Below are 23,536 nucleotides of genomic sequence, written 5' to 3'. Positions count from 1 at the left end.
GTGAAATGTTCACAGAAATATATGCAAATCTGTTATGGAAACATTTATTGTAATGATGCATGTAGACAGAATCACATGGAATAAATAATATTTAAAGGAAATAATTAAACAGGCAAGTTCTGCTTTCCTTGGTGTGTCACTACTGGTGCTGGGCTTAGCGAGTGATGCTTCCCTTTTAAAGAAAAGGATGAAAAAAAATCTATTTCCTCTTAGTATCTATAATCTATCAGAAATGCAGTGACAAGTAAAATACAGTTTTGAAATACTGTACTGAATTTAAATTCTTAATGTGGCTCTGGTAGTTCTTAGATAGAGAATTCCTTAAAATTTTGTGGAGAGGAAAGAAAAGTGGATTATTATTTGGCTGTTTGATCAAGGGCTGTAAATTATTATGACTTCAGTGATTTCCCTAGATTTTTATCAATGCAAGCCACAAAAAATGATGTTAGACAATTGCCTATGCTGCTCATCAATGACTGTTGTTAATAGCTCTAGTAATGTGTCAGCTGATCTGGAACAGAGTCTCTCTCTCTGGCTTGATCTGTGTTTAATTACATACACTAACATGATTTGTCTGGGAGGTGTACCATTCTGCTGACAGCTCAACAATATCCACTTAATTTCTTTGACATGTCTACTTACAAATTTTTATAACAGCAGTGCTATCAGTAGGAAGAATTTGCTCTGGAGATGTATACTTCCTTTATATGAAAATTACTCTGAAATGTCAGAACTGTTCTGACTTGGTGCTGAGGCTTCTTATTTCTCACTTTTCTTTTACTTTTTCCTACAGCTGGAAGGAGTTGAACTGGTGAATAGAATTCCTCTAGTCCCATCTGTGAGTCCTAGATTAGGCGAAATTCGAAATATTTCTTTGAGGATTACTCCAGATATTGCAAATGGAGAAATAGGCTTTATTAGCAATCTACCGATTATTCTTTCTGAACCAGAAGATTCCCCTGCTACGCTGGTAAGTAAGCCTTTTTATATTGTCTTTTGCTATGGAAAACCTATTTGGAGAAGGTGGAGTTTGCTGTATTCAGTGTAGCATTTGACAATTAATGTGAGGAAAAGCCTTCCTGTAAGTTCTGTCTTATCCTAAATATTCTCTTCTTTAAAAAAAAAAAAAAATGCTCTGAAATAATCTGTTACTGATTTCCAGAGAACTGAGATTGGTCTTTGCTTTCTGTGTAAGTATCTAAAACCAGTTAGCCCTTGATGCTCACACAGAGCAAAAGATACTGCAGTTAGTCTCTCTCACCAATTGCGAGCATAGTCATGTAAAGTAGGACTGAGACAAATCCTGAATAAGATAGATCATTTCCCATTCTCAAATTAGAACTGGCCAAACTTTTGTTTTTATTATTATTTATTCAAATAGTAATTTGCAAGGGAGTAATCGGTTTTGCATCTACTTTTGCAAGTCACAACAAATTAATGTGTTTCACAGGTTTCCATTGCATTGCATCGAGATGGGACTGATGGTCAAGCAACTGTGTTCTGGAGTTTGAAACCCTCTGGTCCCAATCAAAAGGCGGTAACACAGGATGATATAAGTCCTTTTAACGGCTCCGTGGTTTTCTTATCTGGACAAAGTGATACCACAATTAACATCACCATTAAAGCTGATGATGTACCTGAAATGAACGAAACTGTGTTATTAACTTTGGACAGGTATTGTACCCTATTCTCTATTCATATGTATCAGCTGCAGTACTCGATTTATGCATAACAGATTAGCACAGTGTTAATTACATGGTATTGCTTGCATTGTGTTGATATGTGTCTGAAGAAATAGTGGGCCCTTGTTTCAGACTGTGTATGGGTTCTTTGACTGGAGATCAATGTAAGAAACCATTTTGCATTTATTATCTAATGACTTAACTGTTTATATTTTCATGAAAATTCTGTATGCTATTTAGAAAGTTCTTTCAGTTTTGATCTTTTTTATAGCTCTTGGTTTTAACACTTTTTTTTTTTCGGAAAAATAATATTTAGTAAGATAATGGGAAAAACTAAAGTGAGAACTAAAAAGCAATGCAGAACTTTTTCTGTCAGAAAAAACATTTATAACTTGGGTGTCACTGTAGAATTAGACTTGCAGTTTATTTGTTTGATCTGCATGTTCAATATTCCTTGATAATTAGATACTTCTGTCAGCTCATAGCCCCCAGAATATCCCAGTGTGACTATTATTGCAGTCTTCTGCTAATGAGAATGCAGTGGGGTTTCTGAAGCACAGTGTTCTGGTCTCCCTTCTCATCTAGTGGAGGATTTTAGGATAACAGGCTGTAAGGGCCCTCAGGTGATACTATTATCTGCATGTGAACACTGTTCAGAAAACTTAAATTAGTTTATAATCAGGAGTCTTTTCCCTCTTTGAGTTACTAACAAGAGTGTCTTGGCTATATCGTCTGTCCTGCTTCCCACAGCTCAGTTACATAAGTAAATACAGAAATACCACCACACGTGCTCTTGTATTACCTCCTATTTGTCTAAGGTACATTTTCCACTTTTACTGAAAACATACTACAGTGGTCTGCCAGCACCAGCTTCCACACTGAACATCTACTACTTACATAGTCCTTACCTTATGCAGAAGAAGTATTTTTATTCTGTACAGGAAGCGTAGGCTAGCTCTTAGATATCCACAACAGATATCCACAGTGATTCCACATTAGCAAACAATAGGCAAGAAGCTCCTCACGCTGTTGTTGATCACTAGAAGATCCCATTTCAGAAAACATGGTTTTCGAACATCTTTATGGCACACAGGGAAGATGTTATTCCTTTGCGGGATTGGCTTGCTTGATTAAAAGGTGGCTGGTTAATGCATGTAGTTCAGAACTAGTTATTTTATTCTACCTTGGCTACTCATTACATTAAAAAGGCAATCCTTTTCAGAATAAAAACAGAGACTATTGCAAGCAGTTCTCCGCTTTCTTTCTGTGGGAGAAACTGGTTTGTCTCAAGGAATTTTTTTAGAGTCTCTGGCACAAAGGGGGAAACTAGGATTAGAAATGATGGTTCAAGTTTTGAGTGTAAGGTGGCCAAGAATGCAGAGTGGTATTGAGGTAAACAAGTAAGTAGATAGAAGTAAGCAGCATGAAAGGGTAACTTTTTTGATTCACGTGTGTGAAAGTACAGTTTTCTGCCATTTATCCTGAGTTACAACTGTAGGCTATACCTTGAAAATGGTGGCTGCAACAGGGATTGAACTGGCAGCTGAACAAATACAACCAGTGTTCTGCTTTTGCTGTGTATGGTGCAAGCCGTAGGCTCTGTTGATCATGAAGTGGATGGTGAAAAGTGTGCCAACAGTAAGCAGCTTTCCCACACTTGGCAGGGTCAGAGAGTGAACCGAGGAACAGGTGGTCTGTCCTGGAAAAAGAAGTAAGCAAGGAGGAGATAGAATCTGAACTTTTCTCTAGACCTTGGTAGCATCCCTCACTTCAACTAATTAGCAGAAGCCAAGAATGAAATGACTGCAGAGATCATCCTTTCAGTACTAGACATGACTCTTCAAATTAGGGTTGAAGGATACTGGCAGGGTTACGTGTACGCCCGTGCTATTGCTTTCAGCCTGGTTGGTATTTTGTGGACAAATAGAAGATTTCAGTTTCCGAGGCTGGCAGCCAGCACCTCACAGCAGTAGTGAATGAGCATGAAAACAAAGATGCACTGTGCTGTAGATGTGCTTGTACTGTTCCGTAAATTGTAGCATAAGTCAGCGAGAAAAGAAAGCATGTAAGAACTTTAATGAAACTACAGACATAGACATATGTTCATAAGCATTCAATGTATTGCAATTATTAATAGCACGGGTAAAATAATCAAAATAATTAGTTCTAACAAGGATGTATTATTTACGGCTTAGTGGTATTGTCAAGGCAGTTCAATTTTAAATAAGCTTTAAGTGCATCCATAACTATGTTTTTTCCAAGCCATTAAAAACAATGTTATCCTTTCTTGCTTTATGCTCTCTATACTTAGACCACAGATATTAAAACTAGCTCTGAATTTTGTCCACAAACTGGAGGAAAATGTATAACATGAAAAATATGATTCCAAAGAACACAGATGAGTAATGATGAGTAATGAAGGAGCAAGAGAGTCTTGTATCTGCTGAAGCTTCTCTATATTTTCTTTTTTTAGGAGCAGATTCAGGTTGAATGCCTGCCCTATCTGAATAGGCCTGAATTGAGACCAAGCATAAATAAAACCAGATGTCTGTAGTGAAATCTATGTGAGAAAGGAAAGACCTTGGTCTTCTTGATGAATGTAGGTGGAACAGGCCATGGAAATTGTGTGTGTGCTTTGTGAGAGCATATATGCATACTAGGGCTGTTCATTTTACCTGGTAAGCACAAACAGAAATCAGTTTTTTTTAAATCTGATTGCTGTTTTTTCCTTCTACACAACGTAATCTCTCACTGGCAGTTATCAGCCCCCCAGTTAAGGTGCAGACAGCTATCAGTTTGGCACCTGGCACAACCAGAGGGCCAGAACCTGCAGGGTATGTGGGCTGGGGACGTGGCCTGTGTTTGTGCTCATGAGTGAGTGGTGGTGAGACTGAGAACTTGGAGACTTTGGGATCTGGGGATAAATCACTTTTATTTTGTGGAAGTGATAATCAACAAACAGACAACTGTTTAGGCAGTCCTTATGCTCCAGCATTTTTTGAGTCTTAACTCATGGAAGTTAGGATGCCAGAACAGATCCATATGCATATGTTACGACATAAATCTCATTTACTATATATAATAAACTGAAGCAACGTTATTTGAAGATTTTTATTGTTCTAGTGATTTCTGTGATGGGATACAGATTTCCATAGGCTGACATTCTGTCATCAGTTTATGTGGAAAATGATTAGACCTATGAGTTATGAAGTAATTTTTTGAAAATTACAAATGTAAAATACAGACTTGACTATTTCACTGTGAAATATCTGGCAGTTTTTAAACATTTTTGGGTTTTAGAGGTTGCTACATGTCAAAAAGTTAGAAAAGCATAGGAGGGCCATTTAAATCACTGTGTAGTGTTGATGGACAGGGCTTAAGGGTTTATGTGTTGTGGGTTACTCACTGCCATACTGCTTAATGGAGCTAGGATTTTCTCCTTACTTGGTAATTCCCTTTGGTTAGTGTCTGTTTCAAAACCATATCTATCTTACTTATGTAAATTTTCATAGAATCACAGAATAGCTTGGGTTGGAAGGGACCTTAAAGATCATCAGTTTCCAACCCCAGTGCCATGGGCAGGGATGCCACCCATTAGATCAGGTCGGCCCACAGCCTAGTCCAACCTGGCCTTGAAAACCTCCAGGGATGCCTCAAGGGTTTGATCAGACTGCGTTTTAACGGGGAAAAAGTCATTTGAAAATAGTAGAATGTTGAAATGAGTGCGCTGGACACCTACTGCTTGTTTTCATTACTTCTCAAAATAACAACATATCTCTCCTGCTATGACTCAGAAAAATTAAAATAGCCTCAAAAATCAAATAAATGATGGATTAAACCTGGAGAGAAGGTGTTTCCTCTGATGAGAGGCACTATGGAAAGTCTAATGTGGCAAATCCTACTTTAATGCAGTTCTTTAGAGCTAGAGCCTGCCTCTAATTAAATCAGTAGATAATCCTGAAAAAATTGAAGAGGGGGTGAACACTGAATGCAAGCAAATTGAGTAATGTTCCACAAGCAATTTCACTTCCCCCTTTTTGAGATACCCTGATAGAAAAGAAAGTCTTTTAGAGAAGTGTGGTTTAATAATGACAGCCATGTAGATTCACAGTGGAAATTAAGTTTCTCATGTGTCTTTCAGAACACTCAGGTTCTGCAGAAATTCCAGATTTTGTCAAAAGTTATTAACTTCAAAGCTATTTTTCATTTATTTATTTAATTATTTTGTGGTTCTAGTTAGTTCTTAACATTGAAATTCTCATGGTACCTTAAACTTAGTCAAAACTCTAATTTCTCCTATTTTCTTGTACTGCATGTTTAAAAAAGTGTAAGAAACATTTTGAAGCTCCTGTCAGTTGTCCTAATTCATCTGTAGTTCTTGCTACATAATAATTATGATTTTTTTTACTGAAAGAATTTCCCTAATGATCAGTCATTTCACATTAGTCTTGTTGTATAAGAAATGCTTTACACACTTTGAGGTTGTATTTCTTTTGGCAGCATCATAAGCATTGCCAGGGTTTACTGTCTGTGACGATATGAAACTTCATGTCCATACATAGCCATTTTACAGGAAAAAATAAGCTGAGGATAAAAACAGGGAAGTGGCTTTCCCAGTGATTGGTATCACCTTATTCCTGGTCAAGAGTTCTTTTCACTAGCTGGAGGAGCTGCTGGCCACGGTTAAGCCACCATGTCAAAGCAGCTGTTTTAACTTTTATTGCTGCTTCTGAATAGCCCTCTTTGTCCTGTTTCCATACTGCTGTCAGAGGAACACCTAAAGAGCTGGTTTCACATACCACGAGGAGTGAAACGGGACTGAACTGGACCCGTGTAGTGTCAGGCAGTCTGGGAGCATCTCCTCCGTGGTGTAAGGGTGGTATATGAACGCCCCTCTGTTCTTCGAGGTTGGAAGTGCACGTGGCAGGGGATGGGGCTGGTGTCCTGGCAGCTCTCTGGTGGCACGGACCCTGTGTCCAGCCCCGTAGCTCCTCCGGGTCGATCTGAGCTGGCTGCTGGAAGTATTATGCAGCTATTTGCTGAACGCTTCACCTTGCCTGGTTTAGCCCTGTATGGACTTAGGTTTAGCACATGAAGAGTACACTGAACCGAAAAGCAAGCATTTGGATTAAAAGGATAAAAGTTTGCAGGATGTGAGTATGATAATTGCATTACAATGTAATTGTTCAAAACAATAGAATTGGGATTTTTTTTTTTTTATTATTCCTAGAAAAAAGTAAACCTGTGAGAATACTTTACAACAAACATTTTGGATTTAAATTTAAAATGTACTTTCCTAATTTATCTTTGTTCTCTTAATTCTTCTTTTTTTTTTCAATACTATTTTTTAAAAATTTCTTGTTAGGGATATGCATTCTATGTTATGAAAAGTTACATGTATATGCCTTAGAGTATAGATATAAAGAATACTACTGAGTGCACCATTCTTCGAATCACAGAATGGCTCAGGTTGGAAGGGACCTTAAAGATCATCCACTTCCAACCCCTCTGCCATGGGCAGGGATGGCACCTACTAGATCAGGTTGGCCACAGCCTCATCCAACCTGGTCTTGAATACCTCCAGGGATGGGGCAGCCACAGCTTCGTTCATTCATTGTTTGCTTAACAGCATCTTGGAGCTGGAAACCTAAACCTAGCTGCTTCTATTAAGTTTCTGCATAGGATGTTTTATGACTTTTTGGAGAAGTAACTAACATTACTGTGCCAGGGCAGTGATAGCGGTCTGACCACTCATGATATCAGCCAGAGAAAAAAAATGACCAGATAATAAATAAATAAACAAACAAACAAACAAATAAGTAAATAAATAAAAGGATCCAGGTGTTCAAGATGGGGTTTGTATGGAGAAACCACCTGAACAATGTTCTTTTTTACCAGTTGATGGACTGAATTTTACTGGTTGCTTCCTGACCTGAAAGCTGTCTAGGTTTAATACATATCAAAAGCTCACTTGATATAGTGATTCATTTTTATTTTCTGTTGTAAATTATTTTACTAACAGCTTAGCGATATAATTAAATTTTAGCATTACCAACTCTGGAATCTTCTCCTTGATCTTTTCATTGTGTTAATATTTTGCTGTTTTTTGAATGCTTTTGCATGTTTCTGAGGGAAGGGAGAATGTCTCAATATATACCTAGCTTCAGTGAATATCAATAACAAATTTCAATTAATTCAGACTTCCTATTCGAAAGAACGTCTGTGAATGTATTTACTTCTCAGAATTTAGAGTGAACTCTTGTCTGTATTGAATTCCAAATTTAAATTATTTTTGAGATTAGTGGAGCCCAATTATCACCTTACAAACACTGTTTTAATCTGTTTTTGGTGCTTTGATAGACGATACAGTTTTTGTATTTAATGTATTTTTGATTAAGAAAGCCAAAATACATGATTACTATTGCAGAATAATGCTGCCCTTTTGACTGACTTCATGTGGCAGTTTTGTTATAAATGCTTGGTTGAAACTTGATTTAATTTTTTAACCTTTTGATTAGCAAATACCTTTTCCTTTCCCCTTTTTCTTTTTTTTTTTTTGTCCCTTTATTTCCTTGTCCCCTCTTTTTCCCCTTTTTCTCCTTCTGCTTCTCTTTCTTATATTTGTATTTATGTTATACATGTATATATACTACTTTGGTAATCTGATTAACTAAAAAATTGTTGTAAATGAGGTTTGCTGTGATTTTGTGCCTAATTACTTTTCCTTGTGTACCCATCAGTACTCTTTCTGTGCTTATCTGTTTTTATCATTACTTTGTCAGACTGATGAAACACCATATCACAGAGGCACGTAGATGTATTTCCCTAATAAAGGGTTATAATCGTGGATGGCTGCTGCAGTTGTGATCACGCAGTCAGTAATCAAGCTCTTTGAGGAGGGCTTGGTAGGGAACACCTTGAGTGGCTCTTGACATGCTGAATTGGTCATGGGGTCACTCCTCCTAAGTGGGAACTGCCCACTTGCTGGCCTTTGTCAACAGGAAAATGCCAAGCAAGCAGGGTTCCCATAAAAAGAACATTATAAACTTTTGGAAAGTAAAAAGAAAGCCTTCTTTTTTTTCTTTTTCTTTTTTTTTTTTTTGTCCCTTTTGTTAGTTTTTTGTTCTTTTATAAGATGGGTAGTATTGAAATTTTAGTAAGTGGCACTTTCATTACTTTCTACATCCTCTTTTTTTTTTTTTTTTTTTCCTCTGTGTTGACAGGGTAGAGACAGAAAGGTTTGTCGTGTTCTTTGGGTAAGTGCGGTGAACTGTTTTCTGTCCTCAGTGAATCAATGCTTTGTTTTAGAAGTGGTTGGTTTGGACAGAAACTGTCTTTATCATTTCTTTCCCCCCCAAGAATCACGTCTCTGCATCTCTTCAGACAACGCATGCTTCCCCTTTGGTGTTTCGTTTGATGGCATGGGGTTCTTGCTTGAAGGCATTTCTTTATGTAGGATCTGTGAATGATGAAAGTTATGAATGCATGGCTCAGTGTTTGATATTTGAGTGTTTCATGGAATAATGAATTAATTGTTTTAAACTGCTACAAATACAGTTTGCCCCAACTAAATGGCTGAACTGATTAGAGTTACAGAGTAATTTTCTCTAGTCAAAGACAAGGAAAGTTATCTTGATTTAGACTAACATGCATATAATTTATATAACACAGGTTATTTTTTCTACCGACTTTTTTTTTTTTTTAAACATGTAACAAACATGAGCACGTTACTCTATTAAATAGGTATTACCTATTTTGCATCCTGTACCCTGTCCTGTAGACTGTGCTACAACAATGCTAAGTTGTTTTTGTGTGTGTAGGTTCCAGTTACTTAAAACGTGCTTCTGGACACAGTTCTGGGCCTGATTTCAAAAACTGGATATAATAGATCACATTTCTTCATGAAATAGTGTTTGATAAAGTCTAGGTTGTAGCACAGTGAAAGCACAAAAATATGTACAGTATGCAGGACCACGATTTCATTGAAAAATACAATACTGACAGGAAACGTGAAAGATGCAAAGGAATCTAAGTACCTAAAACTACATGTAATAAATCATATGCAGACCATCAATCTGAAGGTGTATTCTTGATGCATCCTGCAATAGTGCTTCTCTGGAATTTTTAATATAAGAAATTTAAAATGATGAAAATTACTGCTTCTGAGGAAAGGCAAGCAAGTAATATGCAAGGTTCATTACTGTTATCAGATACTGCCCATTCCTGTCACAGAGTACGATCAAGATGGTGTAGGAGAAGCCCAGAGAGAGAAATCCTTTACTGAGAGGAATCTGAAGTATGCGTATTTGGTCAACGTACTTCATTCTTGCACCATTCAGCATGTGCTTTAAAGGAGTAATGAGAAAGGGGAATGAGTCTGAGCTACTGAGAGCAGGTCCAACATTTTGTAGAGTCAGACAGGGATCCTACAGGTAGTCTCCACATCTACAGAAGGCAGGCTAACACAGAGCTGAGGATGAAATCCATGGTATCGAGGGTCAAATTTCTGCCTCTTTATGTCAGTAGTAAACTTTGACAAACAAAGCAATAATGGAAATTTATGCTTTTCAGTGTAATCTCAGCATAGGTGATTTTGGAATTTCCTTTATACCTTGATCCAAGTACAAAGTAGTTCTGAATTTAACTAACTTTTTTTTTTTTTTTTTCCTGGCACTATTCTGTTTCTTTTCCTGTGTGTTGTGTGCATGTGTTATCAAAAACAGACAAACAAACAACAGAGTTACTAGCTATAAAAAGCTAATCAGAAACAAACAAACAAAAAGTTACTTCAGAGGCAATTATTTATTTTATTTATTTATTTATTTATTTTTTACGAATGGATAAAACATTCTGATGTTGTATCATTCTTAACTTGTTTTAATCCTTGTAGGTAACTGTTGGCTTTCATAATTTATTCATAAAATTTGTCAATATCCTGATCTCCTCTGTATGGATTTGCTAAACAGAGTTGCAACTTGAAAAAAACCTCTTACCTTCCTTTCTCAGGGTCAGTGTGGAAAATCAGATACTGAAATACGGGTTTACTACTTGTGAAATTACAATTTTGGAAAACGATGATCCTGGAGGAGTGTTCGAATTTTCTTCCTCTTCCAGAGGTCCCTACAGCATCAAGGTAGCTATCCGAGTAACGTCACTTAAACATTACAGACGACTTAGTTCTAACAGAGTGCTAGAAAAAGATTAATTTTATTTTTTTGCAGGAAGGGGAGTCTGTTGAGCTGCAGATTGTTCGCACTAGAGGAAGCCTCATCAGACAGTTTCTGCGCTACACTGTAGAACCAAGAGATAATAATGAGTTTTATGGAAGCACAGGAATTCTGGAGTTTAAGCCTGGTGAAAGAGAGATCATAATTACTCTACTGACAAGGATGGATGGGATTCCAGAGGTAAGAATTAATATTTTTCTCTCTTTAAATTGCATTCACATACATATTTGTTTGTCACTTACTAAAATATAGATGGTTTCACCTGTAAATACCAGCAATTTTTCTGTAACATTTGAAGGCTTTCTTTTTCTTAAGTGTGAGAAATAGATAGAGGAGGAGTGACTGAAAGGCCTATAAGATAGTCAAGCACCATATGAAAGCACTTTATATCAATACAAATCAGGTCTTGTCAGTCTTGCCTGAATATTCATTTCTCTGATATCTCTATTGTTTTGTAATCCCAGAAATCTGCACAATTTGAGGCATGTGTCTGTTGCTTTTCTCTTTGCTTTCTGCTTTTCTGTAGCTTGTTCCCTTTCCTGTGCATCAGCCATCCTGGATTCCATCAGGAAGTTTGCAAGGGTTTGATTTTACCACATTTATGTTAACATAAATTTTAGCTGCTGTGATTCAGCATTTTTTGCTGCCTTTACATGCACATTCCTATGCTGTATTTCGCATAAGCAGTTAGTTGTGTTTGTCTGATCCTGCTAATGAGCTGATCTAGGAGTAAGATGTCAGAAAGCCAGCTTTACAAAACATAAAGGTTTTAGGAAGGTTAATAATCTTTTTGTAGGGCCAGGTGGTCATCAGTCATGGATTGAAGGAGGGATGGAGGACCATATGATGAGGAAATCAGGGGATCACAGCAACTCCAACTTCAATTGCATAGGCTGCTGTAGAAATTCAGGTTTCTTTTCCCTACATACTCCAAAGAAAGGAGACATAAGAAGTCTGAACTCCACTACAGAAGCCAGGAACATAAGTTAATCTAGTAAAACTTAGGCACTAAAACAGCGGGTTATTTAATAGTTCCATTCCCAGTTTTTACTAGTTCATCAGCAGGCTGAGATAAAAGTATTTCCCTGCTTACAGCAGTATTATTAGACTAGGTAAGTCATCCTGCTGAAATGCTCAGGCAAAAACATACGAATTGTAGTGTCAGGACTAAAAAATAAGGAGGTCCTTTTATACTCTTCTATCTCCAAGAGTGGCCAAAAGCCACATACATGAGCAGGACATATATAATCACTTTCCTCCAGAATGCCATCCCAGCCTCCAATGGTGGGCAGTCCAAGGATGTCTGGAGTAATGGATGGTATCTTTGGGTGCCTTCAGATTTTCTTTCTGTTAATTGAAGCAGTTACGCTTTGAACGCAGGTAAGGTTTTAGCATCCATGACATTCTGTAGTACTGAACACCATTGTTTAATTGAATTGTATGTGAAGAACCAGTTCATGTGTGTTTCTTTACTGCTAACCACCAGCCAGTTTCACTGAGTTCTCCCCAGTGTAGAGTAATGCTGTTTTCTAGATAGATAAATGCAATATTTTTTTCTAATGTTCTCTGATACTTTTTTGAAAGTACCATGTCCCATTAGATTAATAAAGCCAGTTGATCAATTCTTTCTAAATTAGCATGCTGTCCATGGTTTAAAAATCTTTGCTTTACCTGTTACAAAGCCAGGAATCTTAAGAAGTCTTGGAGGAAAGAAAATTTACATTTCAGAGTGTGTTACAAACATTACTTGTGAAATTATGCGATTCTAAATTAAGTACACAAAATAAGTCCTTGCTTATAATAATAATAGACTTTTGGAGAAACTGATGCTTTTAGAGATAGAAAGTTCTAACAATTTCCTTTATTTGATAGCATTATACAAACGTTTATTGCATGTAGAATGTGTGTGATTTCATTTTAAGTTTGTATCCCTTTCTGCCTGATGGGGGACTGTGGACTATAGACCATTTTGTTTTTGATGTGGATGTTGAATATGTATTTTTGTTCTGACTGAGTTTCCCTCTTCTAGCTGGATGAGCTATATTCTGTGGTACTTAGTGGCTACAGTGAAATGCCAGGCAAGTTGGGGAATGCCACAATGGTCAATATAACCATTTTGAAGAATGATGATCCGCATGGTATCATTCAGTTTCTACCTTACGAACTAACAGTAACAATAAGTGAAAGCAAAGGAGAAGTCATCCATACCGGTAATTCCTTTTTATTAGAGTTACTTCTTTATCTGCTGTCTGCTTCTGCAAGTCTTATTTTCCCTGTTCTAGGATAACAGAAGTCTAGGAGACTTCTTACTAAAATCTCCACTCAGGACTTTACAGATTGGTACAATGCCAAGCAAGATGAGCAGCGGAGAGTGAAGTGGAGAAGTATGGGTGTGGAAAAACAGAGGGATTAACTGAGTAAAAAGGATTGCTAGAGAATTTTCCAGACAGGAGGGATGGAGTACTGATGTATGTGCAAAGTGCAACGTGGAGGTAGTAGCTCTGTTTGTGGAGAATGAAGAATGGGGTGTTATATAAGAGAAACGTAGAGTTAAATCTTCCTATGGGTGATTTTAATTGATCTATTCAGTTATCAATTACTTTTACAGGCAAGAATTAACATGTGAAATTAAAGCAGTTTGCACTGCTTTAGTAATCTGTCTTTGTGTGTCCTTTTCTGTAGCACTCCAACATGTTACTGGTTTCATAAGAAGTGAAATTGGTTATTATTGTATTTCCTTTTTCTCAGTTTCAGATGTTTCAGATGTTCCTTTTTGATTTCTGTTGCTCTGAATATGCACACTGACTCTGTTTATGTTTTTTAGCTGTTTACAGAGTTGTAAGAAATCAAGGAAACTATGGAAATGTTAGTGTGTCTTGGGTTGTTGATCCAGCATGTACCAATGACGTCTATCCAGAGCAAGGGACTATTTTATTTGATAATCTGGAGTTTTCAAAAAATATCACCATTTACTCACTGCCAGATGAGGTAAACACTTTTACAGTGTTTTGGGGTGAGAATATGGGACAAAGAGTAAGTACTAAAACATTAGAGTATAAGGAGAAAAAAGGAATGTGTGTTTCTCAAGAGCCTAATAACTTGTAGGAAATATCAAAATACTTGGGTAGAACTGAGATAATGTCTGCAAATCATAGAGAAATTTCAGAAGCTGTGCATACCTCTAAACAAAAAAGGTAGAAGCTGAGAGTAATTGTACTGTGGTAAAGTTATAGGAAAGTTTGACTGAAACTCGTATCTTGATAACTGGAATCCTAATTTCAATCCTAATCCTATATGCTGATAAATTTGAAGTAATATAAGAAAGATTACACCTAATGATAAATAAATAAAGCTGTAAAAAAAACTACATGTATCAGAAACATAAAACTGGAAGGTAACTTTTGGGTCATCTGTGCAAGATAAAGAGGAAGGGACTTACTTACAAAAACTGTAGATGGATGATAATTTCTGTATAACTGTATGAATTATCATCCCTCTTGAGACACATAAGGACTGACAAATAAAAACAACACTCAGAAATCTCTGGCTTATTAATCCCCCTAACTTTTCATTTTAAATTCTTCAGTGTTTTGTATGCTAGAAATTAATGTCTTAATACTTTCAGGTGCCTGAAGAGGAGGAAGTATTCACCATCAGTTTATTCAATGCTACCGGTGGAGCCAGGCTGGGCAATGTAACCACTGCAATTTTACAAATAACAAAGAATGATGATCCCATTTATTTTGCAGGTTAGATATTATTGTTTATAAATGTGGAATACATACACTACCTAAAACGGACTTTTTTCACAAACCAGATCATTGCGAAATCGTAATCCCAAAAGAGCAAGTGGAAAAGCTCCCCAAACTTTTTTTTTTTTTTGTATTTAATTTATATTTGTTTCCTTCAGAACCTTCCCATTTTTTTGTGTGTGTCATTTTTCTCTTTGTTGATGTTGAGATCAGTTAGGAGGCAAGGTACAAAATATTCTCTCGTACCTGAATTATTTCCTACCTTTATCACATACATCTTATTGTTTCATTGAAGAGGAAGATCCTACTAGAGAGAATTAAGAAAACAGAGCAAATGCAAGCAACTCAGGCTTGAACTCAGACAGATTTGTTGCTTTTGTATTTTCAGAACCTGTGACAGTGAGTGTTCAAGAAGGAAGTGTTGCAAACTTTACAGTCCTAAGGAATGGATCTGCTGATGTCGCTGTTGTTGTCCAGTATATTACTGTTAATGGAGATGCAACAGCTGAAGAGGGAGACTTTGTTCCCAGTGGAAAGAACAGTGTCATTTTGTTTGATGTTGGAGAAAGGGAGCAGAATTTATCTGTGTATATCAACGATGATGATACCCCTGAAACTGATGAAACATTTTATATTATCCTTTTCAATTCTACAGGTAAGTCTTCCTTTTTTTTTTTTTTTTTTTTGCTGGCAATTTCTTAGTATCTTGGTCTTATCATAAAGCAATATTTAAATGCCAAGAATTATACGAATAATGTTTGCTTCAAGATTTTTATACAATAAATGCATACTGTGTTTGAATTTTCATCCTTAATTATTTTATTGGAAACAAAAATCAAATGATAGAGTTGATACTTTGCCTGCAAAAACAACTGGAGTGAAAGTCCCTTTTCAAATATAAATGCTCCAAATTAGATGGACTTCAATACAAAAACACAAAGCAAAAAAAAAAAAAACAAAATTTAGTACCCAACAGTCTTAGGAAAAGAGGTATTCTTTTAGTTATTTTTTTCATGCTCCAGAGTGTATTACAAAACTACATGATTTTTGTAAAAACAAACAGAACTGCCATATTTTGGAGGAAGGGTATGTAATTGCTCTATTTTATTAGTAGCGAAAAGTATGCATACATTTTTTTCACTCTGAGACTATAGTTTTAAAAGGCTTAATTTGCAGAAAAATATATGTCACAATTTACCCAGGGGACCACCTCTAAAGAAAGGATTTATTACCTTAGAAATAACGTATTTTTGTTTATTTATTTATTTTTCAAAGTTTACACTTAAAAAGGAATGACCAAAATTATTCAGCCCATTCCTCACGTTTTTGAAATACATATCTTTTAGAATAAATTATCACTGTTATGTAATATACATGAGAAAATAAAAGTGAAGTATAAGAAATTCATAATTTTTCCAGAGCCCTAAGTATTTAATAAAGACCCTCCCCACACCTAGCTCCAACAAAACTCATGGTGTTGTGGGAGAGTCATTTGCAATTGTGTTATCAAATTTTAATTTACTGCCCTTCATTTTTTACTGTTCTCTAGTTGAGAGGTAATAACAGGCTCTGAATCTGCTGCAAATCTTTGCAATGCAAAGCAAAGCTGTATTGAATCAGCCATTGAAACCTGAGGGGCTGTAATTTAATAAAGCAAAGAAAGATGATGGCAATTAACCATCAGACTATACCTTCAGATTGTGTGACACGTTCTCAAAGTAAAATACCTACCAGGTATTCAATTCAAGATTAGGAAACCTAAAATTAGATTTCTTCATCTGTAAGCACGCTAAGCATCTTAGTTCTCATTACAGTCTCTGATGGTCTTAGTCTTTAGCAGTCGATAAGACTGAAGTGATTGAGGTCATGCTACAGTGGACACCCTGCGGCTGGCCTGTGAGTTTCTCACAAGGCAGCATTGATCTTGAGTTGAATCCTTCCCTGAACATTGGTAGCAGGCAGCCAGAGGTTGACAGGGAAAGCAGTAATTTGAGTATAAGGCAGCTAAGCTATTTCCCAAGGTCGGCTGGTATTCACTGTAGTACCCAGGTCTCTTATAAAATATCAGACTAGGGAAAGGATTAGACAAAACCATTCTTCTTCCTTCATAAGTTTTCTCTTTTGTTGTCTCTTTCTACTTTAATAACTTTCTTCAGGATCTACTGGTAGCTCCCAATACTACCCCATTGGGAACATATCATGGCTTTTCTCCTAGCACATGGGGAATGGGTATCCATAGCCTCCTTTTTCCTCTAAAATGAGCATCATATAGTTTTACAGCCATTCTAGAATCACTAAGAATAAAGAATATTTCTATACATATTCCTGAAAGCAAAAGTTGGTTTTCTTTCTATGATTGGTTACATACAGTGGCCTTGACTGTTCTGAAATTTTTTTGGGGACTGTTGTTCCTGAGAGAAAATACAAATAGAGGTATATGAAGTTAGAGGAATAAGCACATTGTTTAACGTGGAACAAAATTTAGTCGGACACTTTCAAAGAAGACAAAAAATGGGGTGGGTGTGGACACATTATGTTCATCTATGGACAATGCAATGGAGTTAGAATTAACATCCCTTAATATTTACCTGTACTAATATGCACACTGAAATCCTGCTAGCTTCCCATCTACATAATAAGAATCTTATGTTTCTTCCTTTTAGATATTCTTTGATATGGGAGTGAATAAACTCTTAGACATTGCTCATAGCTTGTATTTAGTTTAAATGCAATACTTTTCTTCTAGGTCTAAAGAAGGTCGGGGCTCTCTGAATACCTTACTCTTTTATTCTGTACCTCTGAATATCTTATTCTTTTGACTTGTCCAGATGATCAAACAGAAAATGTTACCTCACATAACAACTACATGCAAGGATACTGTGTAGTAAGAATCACATCTTCTCAGTTCATGTCATTTTTCCTGAAAATCTTACGTCTTGCTCTCTGGATGGTACACTACTTAAATACTTTTACTCTGATTTGCCTGCTGCTGAATACCTCAAATTCTGTTTTTCACTGACTTTTATAATTGTCCTTTTCTTTGTATAAAAGCAATTGTAGTGAGTAGAAAACATAATTGGATTTAGAGTTACCTACATTTCTGATTCCAATTTTAATAATAATAATTGTCCTCTTTTTTAGGAGATACAGTTATCTTTAAGGCTGGAATGGCAACAGTTATTATTGAAGCAAATGATGATCCTAATGGAATTTTCTCTTTGGAACCTTTAGAGAAGCCAGTTGAAGAAGGCAAAAGTAACATTTTTTGGTAAGTAACGTTTAAAGAATATCTTTGCACTCTTTTGGAACTGGTGTATGTGGTACTTTATAAATAGCACTTTGATTAAATCAAATGCACAAGTGTGCATTGATAGAAGTGCACTATAGAAAAACAGTTTTACAAAATTTTGGATTAAATGATTTGTAATGTGTTGAAGACATCACCTGTAATACTATGGAGTACACAGTAAATATTAAAAAGTGCACAGAAGCTCATGTTGAAATGTAACTAAATAAGACTTCAGCATTGATGTTCTGTTATAATCTCAGGAACCTGTAGATACAGAAAAATCTGAATGATTGAGCACAATATAACCTAGGCTGACAGAAAAAGAAAAAAAACCACTCAACAAATAGCTAAATAAAACTGTGTGGCACTAGGTGGCTTTTTGTACCCATCTTTGAAATTTTCAACTGCAAACTACTGTATTCTTTCTTTCTGTTTTTGTATTTTTTTTTTCTTTTATCTGTTAATTACAGATTGAAATCTATACTTAAAGTCCGGATGTGACACTCTTCATTAGTCTGACCTTTGAAAGTATTTTCCTTTGTGCCACCATGATATATTGAAGAATTAGCAGGGTTAAAAATTGAATGCACTTGGCATCTCGCCTTGTTACATTCATTTCATAAATTTACTATGGGGTTTTAATTGGATGAAAAAATGATTTTTCGTTAAGAAATCTTGAGACAGGCTGTAAAGAGAAGTTAGGTCACAATAAATGCGATAGTGCAAATAGTTAGGGAAGAGGTTCTTCTTGCATTTAAAAAATCATCCTTTTTTTTTTGTCTGTTTGTTTTAAAGCCTTGAAGCAGATGCTTATGGCTGTGAATTGGTTCTTTATGCTTGTGTCAATACATCTGAAATATGAATAGTCTCAAGAAAAGAGGATATTAAGTTCATTGTGTGTTTGTTGTTGTGCTGTTCACTGTTTTGGGCTTTGTTGTTTTTTTGTCCTTTATAGTCTAATCTGCAGGATAATTTTTGTGGATTTGGTGGTGTTAAGAATATTGTTTTGATGTAAACATGCTTATATACAGGTGCTTTATGGAATTATAGGATACCAAGATCTCCAACATCTGAGGAACCTGCTCAGTCATCATTGATAAAATATATTTACTAGGGATCTGTCTCTTCCATACTGTCACTACTTTGACAGTTGTGTAGCATATAAAAAAGTGGTCAAAGTAGCATGTAACCAAACCACCGAAAACACAGAGGTTTTAATGAGGTAATTGGAGTTAGTGCAGCAGCGCTACACAGCTGGGATAGAGCACCCTGGTTAACGCCACAGAAGAAAAACCTTTGGAAGCAGAAACAACGTAAATGTGTTGCTGTGGCTGGACTAGTTTAGCTGAACTAATTCTTCAACCTGATATAATCTATTTATAAGGCATTTTATGTCACCGTGCAAACCGACAGAAGCAAACTTCCTGTATGTAAGCGCACTCTTAATAAAGGCACTGTATGGGTCACTTTTTATTTGTAGTGCCTTTTTGAAATTAGTGTAATTGTGTTAGCAGATAGTTACCAAAAAAAAAAAAATCTTTTCATTTACTACGTTCTTAATCACAAATAACAGTAGATTTCTGAAAGCCGTAGAATGTAATTCTAATTTAATACAAGTGTAAGAAAAAGTTTAAGTAGACTTGATGACTGAAAGGAGAAACGTTTGTGGTTAAATGTAGATGATTCTCTTTCCTGTCTAAGAGTGTCCAAGTATATTAATTTTTAATGTTAACTTTCTGAACTATTATGCATTCATATTTATTATTATAAATTGGAATTACAAGACACAGTGATGTGTAGCTTCACAGTAGTATTCTGCATGGACCTGCGTATGCTACTTCTGTTTTCTAAAGTACGTATTCCGGGAGTAGAATTGTACTGCAAAAGTGGTTGCCTTTAAAAGGAAGGCTTCATGGAACAGTTGTAGTATATTAGCATTTTACTTTATATTACATAGTATATTACTTCTTACTGTAAGGAAGATTACAGTAAAAGGAGTCTCCACATTTTCCTTTTCTACTCAACGCTGATGCATGCCTGCCAGGACTCTCATTCTTTCTGTATCACTGAACAGGATTTTGAGACACAGAGGACACTTCGGCAATGTTTCTTTGACCTGGCAGTTGTTTGATAATAACTCTGCACTGAAGCCAGGAGAAGAATTCTATGAAACTTATGGGACTGTGTGCTTCATGGATGGTGAAAGGTCGAAGTCAATAACACTACGTGCCATTTCAGATAGAATTCCTGAATTCAATGAATTTTACATTCTAAAGTTGGTGAATGCTTCAGGTATTGTCTTCCATATCACCATTTCCTTCATATCTGGTAGAAAAGAGTTATGTTTAATCAATCAAAAAGAAACCAACACTAGAAAGAGCATTGCTTTGAATCATGTCTTGATATCCTATGCTTTTCTGGTAAGGTTTTAGGTCTTATTTTTCATTTAATCTTGATTTCCATATATAGAGAGTTACTCAGTTCCCGAATTACTGTTAAACACATTTTGGTGATCTGAACTTTAAAAGGGATGCCTCTTGGTTTTTGAAATTAAACTTCTTAAAGTTCAGAAGTTTCATTTCAAAAACCAAGAGTTCTGAATTTCAGATACATAGATCTCCATGCACAAAATATAAAACAAAGATACTAACAAAGAAATAACAAAGGTATTAAAGGTTATGTGTGTCTACCATAATAGAGGTTGCTTTTTTGTTTGTTTGTTTCCCTAGAGGAGGTAAAATACTTGTAGTTACCACTTCACATGACTTCAATTACAACTTTAAATTGCTACTGGACACATTTCCTAATCTGGATTAATTCCACTTTAGTACTATTCATGGTCTTCTGTGCTCTGATACAAGTGAAAATGTGTGTTGGCCTTTCCTGTAAGTGAAGTCCATACGGATGTACAAAAGATTTCCTGCTTATAACAGGTAGATCACTGTACACTTTGAACACGGAGATTCTCCATTCACAACATGATCTTCATATCATGAATTCTTACTGTGCAAAGATAGATGACTAACACCAGGACTGGGCAGCAGTTTTAACACACAACTGGTTACTGTTTCTGCAAGGTGTATGTACTTCTGTATCAGAGGCAACAGGCAAGATTTTGCCATTCTCTATTCCTGTAAGTCTTTGAGCAATACAAGAATTGAATTTGGCCCCCATGCTTATCAAACGAATCAAAGGTAACCTACCTTATTGGCTAATTAAGAAAAGATGGACCTTGTCATGTTTCACCTGAAAGACATCTGTGTGTTTTACAGCTGAAAAATAGCATGTGGGTTTGTTTTCTACTGAAATTACATCAGCACAGTGTTTTAAGAATAATACAATTAACCTATGTAATTTTCAAGTTAGATCATTTGCTATAAGTCCAGAGGATCTTAAAGGAGGGTTTGAGGTTTTTTTAGAAACTTGTTTTATTAAAAAAAAAAAAAAGTACTTTGAAACTTTTTTCTGAGTGTGTTGTTTAATCATTAACTTTTACTCTAACTTCTATTACGCAGGTGGGTCTCCTGGTCCTGGTGGTCAGTTATCTGAAACCAGTCCTACTGTAACTGTCATGATCCCTTTCAATGATGACCCTTTTGGAGTGTTTGTTATAGATCCAGAGAGCCAGGACAGAGAGATAGTGGAAGATACTCTTTCTGAAGATGACCTTTCCTATATTACGGACTTCACCATCTGGAGACAGCAAGGCACCTTTGGTGTTGTCCGACTAGGTTGGGAAATACTGTCTAGTACCTTCCAAGCTGGACTGCCATCAATGGTAGATTTCTTGTTGCTTGGATCATTCCCAAGCTCAGTACAATCACAGCCCCACATGAGGCGCCATCACAGTGGAACAGACGCTCTGTATTTCAGTGGAAAAGAGGATGCATTTGGCATTATCGGTCCTGAATACCCATACAATGGAAATAATGCAGTAACCAATTTTACATTTTCAGCTTGGTTAATTCCTAATGTCAGTACAGATGGCTATATAGTTGAAAAGGATAACGATAATGGGACTTTATATTATGGTGTGAAAATTCAGACAAATGATTCTCATGTTTCTGTAGTGCTTCATTATACAGCATTAGGGTCCAATATGACATACATGGCTAAAACATCAGTCATGAAATACCTGGATGAGAATACTTGGCTTCACGTTCTGATTACTCTGGATGAAAGTATAATTGAATTTTACGTTGATGGAATTCTAGTTCTGGGAGGAATGAAGAGTCTAAAAGGAGAAGCAATTCTTGATGGTGAGCCTTTGCTATTTTTCTCCATATATAAAGCTCTGAAATGCATAGTCTAGCCACTTCAAAGGTGGAAGAAATACACTGAAATGATTATATCTGTTAAGTTAATTGAAAGGAATGGATAAGAATTCTTTGAGGATTTTCAGAAAGCCTATGGAAATTGTGTGAATGTTCTAAAAAATTCAAACTGCTGCGATGTTGAGTGAGAGTAGAGGACTATTAATTGTATGGTGTACTATTTTATTTCTGCTTTTAAAATTCCAGGTTGAAGTTTAAGAAATCAAATTTTCCATTTGTAAAAAGAATAGTACTTCTGCAATTAGTAATTTCCATCACACTTGCAGTACTGTAGCTAAGCTGAGAGGCTGAGAGGTTTTTTTTTTTTCCCTCCCTCGGTTTCTAGAACAAATATATGTGAAATGCAATTATGCTTTTATTGCTAGAAGGATATGTCTGTGCTGTAAATTTTCTTTATTAGTGGGGATGGCGTGTGTCTGGGGATAATGCAATAGTAAGGCAAGTATGTCATCTCTCTCCGTTGAATGTTGGGTAATACACAGTGGTGTGCATAGCAGCCCAGTTTTTCTCAGCATCCTCCACTTTGTGCCCTGGGACTTTTATCAGTTCCTGTGGTTGCTCATCTCTACAACTGCCACTCAGTGTCATATGTATGACAATACACTGAAGAGCACAGCTTTTTTTGTTTGTTTGTTTTCTTTCGTTTTCTGAAAGGCAACTGAAAACAGCTGATGTGTGTGTTTTAGCACAAGAGCATAGCATGGCACAGAATAGGATAGAGTAGGAATGAATATGAGGCAGCTGTGATCCTATAGTTTGGAGACAGAGAAATATAAATGCTGTTGTAAAAAGAGTTTGGAATTTGCATGGAATTACAGTGTGGTGGATGAAATGGATGTCCAGAAGGGTTAATGCAGTAATCATGAGTATCATCAGAATGGATCAGCTGCCCTAGCAGAGGGAAACAAAGTAGGATTTGTTCAGCAAAACAAGGGCTAAAAGGGGTTGCAGTTCTGCTCTGAAAATCTGTGGAGGAAAGAGGGAGCCTCAAGTCTCTAAGACTTATAAAAATGAGGGATGATGATAATGTGCTGCTAGAACTAATAGGATGAAAAACTTGGACAGCATAGGATGGAATTGTTTGGCCTGTGAGGACTTACCTGTAACATTGAGATGAGGCTCAAGGAACCTCCTGATTTTGGATCTCAAGATCAATATGATTCCTCATCCAGGGACAATGAACAGTTTACCATTGGTTTTTAAGAAAAACAGGTAGTCAGTTGCTGACTGTTTCATACAAATACAATAACAT

The 23,536-nt window shown here is 36.2% G+C and overlaps 1 pseudogene across 1 annotated transcript in view; it reads left to right on the top strand.

The window, feature by feature from the left end:
- LOC308187180 (adhesion G-protein coupled receptor V1-like) overlaps positions 1-23,536 on the top strand; it is a 69,801-nt pseudogene that overhangs the window by 5,518 nt on the left and 40,747 nt on the right. Inside the window, exons 4-15 of the transcript in view lie at positions 794-970; positions 1,451-1,674; positions 8,906-8,938; positions 10,689-10,815; positions 10,904-11,089; positions 12,939-13,119; positions 13,734-13,897; positions 14,535-14,658; positions 15,050-15,316; positions 17,803-17,929; positions 20,025-20,242; positions 21,466-22,209. The product of the transcript in view is annotated as an adhesion G-protein coupled receptor V1-like (transcript). The remainder of the gene's footprint in view (positions 1-793; positions 971-1,450; positions 1,675-8,905; positions 8,939-10,688; positions 10,816-10,903; positions 11,090-12,938; positions 13,120-13,733; positions 13,898-14,534; positions 14,659-15,049; positions 15,317-17,802; positions 17,930-20,024; positions 20,243-21,465; positions 22,210-23,536) is intronic.

This window comes from Anser brachyrhynchus, assembly GCF_964034855.1.
Source record: "Anser brachyrhynchus genome assembly, contig: SCAFFOLD_275, whole genome shotgun sequence".
Lineage (NCBI taxonomy): Eukaryota > Metazoa > Chordata > Aves > Anseriformes > Anatidae > Anser > Anser brachyrhynchus.
Note: the sequence above shows the minus strand (reverse complement) of the source record. Positions and strands in the feature narration are given on the sequence as shown.